General features: G+C 34.4%; 1 long non-coding RNA gene across 1 annotated transcript in view; it reads right to left on the bottom strand.

Moving 5' to 3' along the window:
- The window catches only part of LOC106871150 (uncharacterized), a 22,000-nt gene extending 15,086 nt beyond the window's left edge, over positions 1-6,914 (bottom strand). The window contains exons 1-3 of the long non-coding RNA XR_008264443.1: positions 6,732-6,914; positions 3,646-3,669; positions 1,851-1,983 (exon numbers count right to left, since the gene is read on the bottom strand). This is a non-coding gene — a long non-coding RNA (uncharacterized LOC106871150). The remainder of the gene's footprint in view (positions 1-1,850; positions 1,984-3,645; positions 3,670-6,731) is intronic.
- Between the last annotated feature and the right edge of the window lie 880 nt (positions 6,915-7,794).

Below are 7,794 nucleotides of genomic sequence, written 5' to 3'. Positions count from 1 at the left end.
GATAGGGAGGGAGGGTGGGTAAGCTGGGTTATGTAAGTTTTGGTCAAAAACTGCCACATGCGCAAGGAGTTGTGTGCAGGTGCATTGTGGTGATGACACCAATACGTTCCACTCTGCCACTGGTCAGAATGTCTTCGTCTCGCTGTGTCTTGCAAACGCTTCAGAACTGCCAAGTAAACTGTCTGGTTAACAGTTTCACCGGGGGGAACAAATTCTGTGTGGACAATTCCTTTCACATCGATGAAACAAATCAGCATTGTCTTGACATTGGTCTTCATCTGATACACTTTTTAAGGGTGTGGTGACATCGACAGCTTTCATTGACTTGATTGCTGCTTCGTTTCCAGATCGTAACTGTAGCACCAGCTTTCGTCACCAGTAATAACCTTTGATAAACGGTTTGGATTAACTTCCAACTGTTCTTTCAGTTAATGACACGCATTCAGTCGTGACTGCTTTTGATCTTCCGTGTGCAAAAGGGGCACAAATTTTACTGCAATTTTTTTAATTCGCAATTCCTCGCTTAAATCGTGATCTTGTTCATTCAAATCTTCGTCCGATGAAGACACATCTCATGAGTTTATGTTGAACATGATGAAGAAAAATTTTTTTCAAAGAAGGGAAACATTTCCCCCAATGGGGAAACCGTTAACAAATCTGCCAAAAGGCAGAGAAATAGAGTGTATTTCAAAACAAACAGAATGAAAGTTCAACAAATCGGTAATAAATCGAACAGAAATCGGAATAATTACCAAAAGACGTCCAAACCAACCGATCAATTTCAGATGATAGTAACAACGGCGAAAAAGAGTCGACGTTAATCTATTGATGCATTTGAGCAAGTCTATGTCTGTATTATCAGACAATTGCAAAAAATTTGTCTGAAGAAATTCAAAACCGTGCAAGATTCCAGTACACATACTTCAATGTTCAAGACATTGTTTAACTTTTACTCAACCGATATATATATATATATATATTTATTTATTTTGGGATATAACTAAAATTACAACAAACCAAAGGAAATCAGATAGAATCCGCTTTTCATCAAACCATGAAATATAAAATGACTTCTATTCAGTTATTGCAGCCGCTACATGAGCTATTATAACATCTTAAAACGATAAGTGGTTCTTTTGCTTAAATTAGGAATTATAGTAAACATGATCGCTGGATTGTCAACACTAGCATCCTATATAGGGTATTGACAGGTATAAGCGGCAATATTCGCAAGGAAATCCTGGACATCAGTGAAAGCCAAACTAGACATGTGAGTCAAGTTCGACGCCACTTGTTTGACTGATAAATGTCCTAACTGCGCTGTCAGAAAAGTTATTATATCAGCCTCTGTATATATTGAAAAATAGTGATTAAAAAATCACTGCTGTCGCAAATCACTGGCAACGAGGAATATATTAATTCAAAGTAATACTCTTATTTAACGTGGATATACAGTAGATTACTACTCAATTACAGTATTCATCTCGGGAGTGCATACCACTGATTAAAAGCACAGAAATGTTTTAGTAGCAGACGAAAAGCGCCCTCAAGTGGCAGTGAAATTGCTAAGTGAAGATTTCTGCGTCATTGCGTGCCATATGTGTTAAGTATCGATTATTAACCGCATGCTTAGGCAAATTGAGATTCTACTGATATAGAAAAACAGTGAGCAATAAATTACAGGTACTGCAAAAGCGTGGCTGACATTTTTAATTTGTTATTACCGACAGAAGCATTACTAGTTCAAGACATACTGTATAGCTAGCATGACATTAACGTTAAATAAGATTTCATTGTTTACACATATTTTCTAACATAGAGGAAAGACAAAGAAGTATTGGTCATCTTACATATCTGATGTGTTCAGAAGACATTCAGTATTTTTCTTTTTCCATTTAAACCAAATGCAAAGCAGAATTATGACCAGTAAAATAACTGCTGCAGAAATTCCAATGCCAAGACCGAGAATTAAATCTGTAGAATCTGCATGGAAAAACGAGGAAAGAATATTGTATTAACTTTTTAGTTTCTTCATTTCAGTTAATTAAATTTATTTAAGTTATACAGGTATAAAAAAAAATAAAGACATTCCTTTCCGGAACATTGGCAATATGTGTGAAATCAAGTTTAGTGACAGTTAAATTATCGGTTTGTCAGGAACATGTAAAGCGTACAGAGTTGTTAGAAATCGTGAAAGATTGCGTATGGAGTACCGACTTGTTCATTGGAAGTTTATGCTTCTACATTTTTTTTTCGATATACAGTCTCAATGAATAGACATTTGTGACTCACATAGCCTTCAGAACTATGTTGTCGCAATGAATATACGTTTGTGACTCATATACTGTTGATATGTAGCTTGTAGATTTTTCAGAAATCATATTCGCTCCTGTTGGAGCAAGACATCTAACCTCATACTTAGTAGACTGGCTCTCACAATGCACCAGACTTTGTTCCATTTTTGACTATTCCATTTTGATTATTGTCAGACCACTTCGTAAATCTATGGTCTGTGGACATGTGTAGACTGTGTGAGACTTAGGTGAGAAGTATTGTATATAAAGTTCCTTTGACTAAATTGGCAGGCATAATTCCGAACATTACGCTTAGCTAATAATAAGATCTAGCACCGAAATTTACGAAATACCCACAGGATTCATCACCTCCAAGTTCCATTTCCATCTCTAGTATTCTACGCAGCCAAAATCATTTCAAATATGCTTTGTAACTGTAATACATTCGTACTTTTAGTTCCTAAAATAATCTTGTTCCATTATTGAACATCAATATTGTCATCTTGTTAAAGTCGGCTGAGCAATCTGCGTTGCTCTAAGTGCACTCGCGGATAGACACACATGGAAGGAGAGCATTTTGAAAATCATAAACGTTTTCAAAAAGGGCGAAGCAACGCAGTTTCTGTAAATAGGAGTAATGACTGTAAAGAATTGTCTTTGGTTTTTTAGTTATGCCTAAATTATTAAGTGAACAATATTGTTGGAGTATTTGCACTATTCGATTCTAGATTGCACAAGTATTATAATATCAGCTATAAGTCCCAGAAGATGGCATCATTAATTCGGAGAGCTATTATATTAATATCAACTGCGTAACTATGATAACGATAAATAGTGAGACGGTACTATTCGTGATAATGGTCACTTTTTAAATTTTACTAATCGATACTGTTATAGGTAAAATGAATGCTAAGTGACAGGGACACAAAAGACTCGAATGTGTTATCAGATTCATCGTCTTGGCTATTTCGTAGTCGTTAACTATATCATAAGAAGTCGTGCTTATTTCAGATTCTGCAGTTTGGCAGCAACGATAACACTCAATATAGATTGCCATGTCACAGAAAGATAAAACAAACACCTTTTTCTTTTAGTGATGTATAACTACGGTGATTTGACATTCCAACGTGAGATCATCAGCAGGATAAAACAAGTTGCATAAATTTGATGTGGATCATAAAATATATTTTATAATTAAAGAGTAAGGTAATAGTTATTTGAGTGTTCAAATTTGAAAACAAATTGCTTACATCTGTTGCGGCGCAAAATATGCGAACGAAGTCAATGAGTTTTTAACAAATTTTAAGAATAAAAGACAATGAATAGCGAGAAATTATAAACCACTATTTACCTTCTTCTGTTGGAGTTGTACTATCTGGAAAAAAAGTAAGATCATAAAATATACTATTATAATTAACGAGTAAGGTAATAGCTATTTGAGTGTTCAATTATGAAATGTACCCAACCACTCGGAAGAAATGAGAAAGTTTGAAAACGTATCAAAATATAGTCCAAAACTCTCCCAGACTTCATATCAAAGATCCCAGAAAAATGGTTTAACAAATGAATGTATAAAGGTTATCGTAAAAGAAAACAGAAATACTAAAGAAAACGAAGCAAAAGTTGTGAAGAAATATAAATAAGATATGTCACACTGTCAGAGACTACAATCTTTGCATCTCATGACTTTGTATCTCATTGCTTACCAAAATGTTTACTGGCCTGGGGTTTCACAAGAATATCAATAGCTAAATTCCACCAACACCACCACACACGCATATTGACACACATAAATATACATGGGTTTGTGAGAGCGTCTGTCTATATGTTATACATACATACATATATACATATATGCATATATACATTCATACGTACATACATAATTACCTGCCTATATTACTTTATTCACTTAGTTTTACATGTTTATACTTTTATCGCCTTCAAGATATTTTCTATTTGAAGCAATGCATCGGTTCAGACGCGTTTTCTACTGTTAAAACTGATGCCTCTTAACGCCTCCGTCGTTTTTTTCTTCAACTCTTCCACATCTACAAAGGGTTTTCCTTTAAGAACATTTTTCATTCAGAGGAGCAAAAACCCTTATACGATGCAGAGTAGCCATATAACACCTTTACAAGATACTGTTCCTGTCTCACAATGATATTTAGCTTCTCTTTATTACAATCTCTCTCAGTCGTGACATCAGAACAAAAATTCATACGTGGAAAGTCTAGCCAGAAGAGATGCTGGAGGTCTAGTCGATTACGTCGATTTCAGTTCGTAACTGTTACTCATTTCATCAACTGGGCAATGTCGACTTCGGTGGCATATGAACACAAAAAGGACGAAATGCTGCTAAGCATTTTGCTCTGCGTGTCTAAAGTTCAGCCAGCTCAGCGCCATTTCTATCACATATCGTTTGGTTGGTTACCAAAATGTTTAATAACCTGTGGTTGCACAAGAATAACAATAGATTCCATACACATAAAAACAGACCACACATATCACCACACACATATATACGTGTGTGTGTGAGTCTCTGTGTCTTGTACACACACAAACACGCGCGCGCGCGTACTCGCGCAAATATTTATATATATATGTAATGTTTATATATTGTTGAAATACCTGTTATATAGGTGGAAATCTGATGGCGCAATGTCCCGTGAATGTGGAAGTTGCAACACCAGTTGCCCCCACCCCACCCTGAAAGGCCCTAGTAACCTGTGCTGCAAATAGATGTGTAGTCTGGTATTGTCTTAATTAAAGACAATACTCTTACGGTTAACAATTATTGGACGCTTCTGATGGATCGATGTGTTTAATTTGCTAAGCTGGCTTCAGTATACATCCGGATTAATCGTCGTGTCGCTGTGAAGAAGCTCGTAAAAGACGATACCCTTCCAACCCCACCAAATTGGAAGTATAACCTTCTTCAGATGAAGTCCTATTTTGGACATTCATTGTTGCGGTTGGCCACACTTGCCCCATGATAGTTTACTATCATGTTGCAGATACTCAATTTTTTGTTTCCCGTCTCCATTTTCTTCCTACAGGATCGTTTTCCTTATATTCTGCAATGAATCGCAGTTGGAATTCCGTTAGGCAAGGTTAGCTTCATCCTATTAATCCTCTAATAAAAAGTGTAGATGTGTGTATGTATTTGTATGTGTGTGTGTGTGTGTATGCGTGAGTCTATGTGTGTCTATATAACGATGTATGAATATATGTATGTGTGTATGTATGTATGTATGTATGTATGATTTTTTACGTTCTTTAATTGCCCAGCGACGCCATCAATAGTTATTTATGTAAAAATACTCCGCCATAAATATTGTTCCTTATCAAGCATTTGCTTTATCATTATAATGTGGGTTTTGACTACTTTTAAAGAGTTGGCCCCAAGATAACAGACCAACAAACAATATACAACAGCTCATACTTGTAAATATGTATTAGCAATATTTATCTCAGATGGTAAATATCAAATGATTTTGTTTTATATTTCAATAACATTTCCTCATACATAAATTAGTAAATGGTAAGTTTCAGAGTATTATTCTTTTATTTTCGATAGCAAATGTTTTCATGAATTTAAAGGTTAAACAATTATTGGCTATGAAGAAATATTGAAGAGAAAAATCTTACATTTATTTTTCAAACGGTAGAATTGTTTATTACTGACTGAGCAGTTTTTTAAAGATATTTAGCTCAACTTCGAAATGAGATGTTTAAGTAAAAGGATGATGCGTATTCAATGAATTGAAAAACGTTTACAGGAGAAATATGCTTTTAACTGATTGAATGTGTTTGTAGTTTTGATAATTCTACTCTTTCTTCTTGCAGCATGCTCGTGTTTATCTTGTTTTTCCTTTCATTATAGAGTCTATTTGTTTATTTGCAAGTGATATTATCCCCTTCTTTTCTGGAAACGCGTAGCTATTTACTGTCTACTAAACTGCACACAATAATCTTTTTTTACTTCATAAAATATCTTACATAGATACCTCATAATCTACAGTGTATACATTAGCCAACATTTATAAAAAATGCAGTTGTCAATGAGTTACACGTAGGTTGTTTCTATAGTATTTAAACACCTATTTGTGCCCCCATTAATATTTTCCCTCACATACCCAACATACATATTCTTCAAGCGCTATGTATGATATTTTACAGTATTTGACATAAATTCAGTTTATATACCTGTCCATACATCTCCATATATAAGTGGCATCAATTATGTCGAAATTGTTGCAAATAAAACGGACAAAATGAAATAGCATTAAAGACGTTTCTTTTTAAATCATATGCGGAAGAATCTGAATAGTATGTATACTCTGGTGAAGCATGACTGTATTCAGGTGAAGCATGACTGTATTCTCACAGTATATCACAAAGTTAAATTACTAAAATTTTGTGGAACATACTTACTATATGCTCTTTGTAGTGAGACTGCTGTTGTATTATAAGTATTATTTCCAACTTGCAGCCCTTGATTTTCGATAATTGCCAAAGTTTTATTCAGAGCATCTAGCGACCCATTTGTGGTTTTAACAGTGTGATCCACAATAATAGAACCGTTCCTGAAACATAAATTTTATTAAAGTTAGTTTCAGAGAAATTTGTTTCGAAAGGATATTTAAAACCCAAAGAATGTTAAGTTTATTAAACTGTTGCATTAGTGGTGGTGGATATTACAGAGATAAATATGTGCTTAGGAAAGGCAATACCGTAAATATATACGGTGATGGCGAATGATGAAATCAGAAGTAAGACTAAGAATAGAAGTTGGAAGTTTTACATAACACTTTCGATTTTGAAACTCCAGAGATTTCAACGAATGCAAGAAAAGTTTTTATATTGTCGTAGTCTCAATCAAACATTTCTAAGACAGAACTTCAAAACCGGGAAGGTCTTGCGAATTAATACTAATATCAATGGACAATTGCAGGATATGTTTAATGCATTACATAACATTTACAATGCATTAACAAGTAAATTGTTCAAAGAGGAACAAAATTAATTTACTGGTCAGTGTATATACAAACAAATGAATTTTCATTTAGAAATATACATTTGACTACTTATCAACGAACAGGTTAAAGGGCTTAATCATTCATTCTGTTCTCCATCATGTTTTCATGGCCCCCTCCCCCATGCAATTTGTCAAACATTTTCAGAAAATCATCCACATTTGAATGTGGATGATTTCTAGCTCAGGCACGATATGATATCAAGCCAACCCAATTAATTCACTGAGTGAGCTTGAAACTAGACGTAGCTGGGTAGCTGAGAGATAATTCCGGAACTAATTTAATAATACTTATCTCTCGGTGGACTAATTATATTTCTTCTTAATCTACCAACAAGCAAACAAAACTCAACCGAACGCGCATTATATATCTTCATATATACATGATATTTTATTTTTCATATCACATTATATATGTGTATGTATATACACATGTATGGGTATATGTATGTATATATGCAT

Source organism: Octopus bimaculoides, chromosome 6, assembly GCF_001194135.2.
Source record: "Octopus bimaculoides isolate UCB-OBI-ISO-001 chromosome 6, ASM119413v2, whole genome shotgun sequence".
NCBI classification, from domain to species: Eukaryota; Metazoa; Mollusca; class Cephalopoda; order Octopoda; family Octopodidae; genus Octopus; species Octopus bimaculoides.
The sequence above is the reverse complement of the archived record's forward strand: the minus strand, read 5'-3'. Positions and strand labels throughout refer to the sequence as shown.